The sequence below is a fragment of the Sapajus apella genome, unplaced genomic scaffold (genome assembly GCF_009761245.1).
Source record: "Sapajus apella isolate SASKATOON/1434 unplaced genomic scaffold, GSC_monkey_1.0 scaffold1, whole genome shotgun sequence".
Classification (NCBI taxonomy): Eukaryota; Metazoa; Chordata; class Mammalia; order Primates; family Cebidae; genus Sapajus; species Sapajus apella.
In genome coordinates, this window is record NW_022436941.1 from 90,501,734 (window position 1) to 90,503,305 (window position 1,572).

General features: G+C 36.6%; 1 pseudogene; it reads left to right on the plus strand.

The window, feature by feature from the left end:
• The first annotated feature begins 271 nt into the window (after positions 1 to 271).
• Positions 272 to 1,359, plus strand: LOC116553915 (annotated as a pseudogene).
• Positions 1,360 to 1,572: the final 213 nt, after the last annotated feature.

Genomic DNA, 1,572 nt, shown 5'->3' on the forward strand with positions numbered 1-1,572 from the left:
GGGTGACCCCTTCCCTCCAGAGGTGCTGATACCAGCATTTTTGCTGAAATAGGAAGCTAGCGTGGAAATGGAGAGAGAGGAATGGTGGGCAAGATAATTTTGTTTTTTCAAAGGCTCTGCACAGTATCGTCAATTAGATGAAGTGGCTGTGACTTTTCTTCTATTGACACTGACCTCTTTCCTTTATTCTACTGCCTGCAAAAGGAGTCAATTGAAGATGACTCAAGTACCAGGGCAGGTTTTGGGAGCTGAAGAAAAGGTGGGGTACAGAGGGGAGGACTAGAGGTAACCACCTTTGGAGTGAGTGAAAAGTAAGAGCACAAAATGAGTCTAACTATACAAACCAGAAAATCATTAGAACTGAAGAAAAAGGTAAAACATAGGGAAGAAGGAGGCAAGTCTGAATTTGAGCAACTTAGGCTATTTCTCCAAAATGAGCAAGAGACTGTTCTTGGGCAATTACAAGATGAAGAGATGGCTATTTTAGCACAAGTAAACAAAATTTTCAGATTATATCTCCTCATTAAAATATCTACTAAAGGAGATAAGAGAGCATATATGTGAAGTCAGGACTGGAATTACTGGCAAATGTTAAGGATATCTATCACAGATACAAAAATTTAAAATTCCCTCAACCTTTTTCATTCAGATTAAAAGAATATGGTTACTGTCTGCCTCCACAATGTTCTGGCCTAAACAAAATTATCAAGCGATTTCAAGTAGATGTCATTCTAGATCCTGAAACAGCACATTATAAACTTATAGTCTCAGCAGACAGAAAAACTGTGCAATATGGAAATACAATGCAAAACTTACCTCCAAACCCAAGAAGACTTTATCGCCTCCCAGCTGTTGTGGGCTCTAAAGGCTACAGTTGTGGCCAGCAGTACTGGGAAGTAGAAGTGAAAAACAAGCCTGAATGGATCCTTGGTGTCTGTAATGACTCTCTTCCCAGAAGGAGGAAGCGTCCACCAACTTTAGTACAGGATGGATTATGGGGAATTTAGTGATCTGGTCGGGATAATTATATTATATTGGGTCATAAGGAAATTAATCTGCTGCCAAAAGTAACACCTAGTAAGACTGGCATTTTTTTAGACTATGAAAAGAATAAGGTTTCCTTTTATAATTTGAATGATAGATCTCTACTCTATACTTTTAATGATGATTTTACAGGAGCACTTTGGCCTTATATTTATACTGGAATGGACTCAAAATCTCTTAAAATTTCTACAGTTACAGATTCTGAATAAATAACTATTAGAAGACTGTCATTTTCTTACACCTAGCAGACATAATAGAGCCAGTGAATCTAGTTTTGATAATTCTGTATTTTGTCCAATTTTTCCCACAAAAAAACCCAGAATTGTTTATATCTCAGTTTCAGCACTAAAAAATGTGATTATAGGACCTACTTTATAACAAATTATAGGATCAATGACAAACTACTTTAGAAATTCTAAAATAAAATACTAAAAATATATATTATTAAAAAAAAAAATGGGTCTTCTTACCTGTCTAGCGCATTCTGTGCTCTCCTCTGGTCTGACTTCCACCCATGTTCACCCAGAA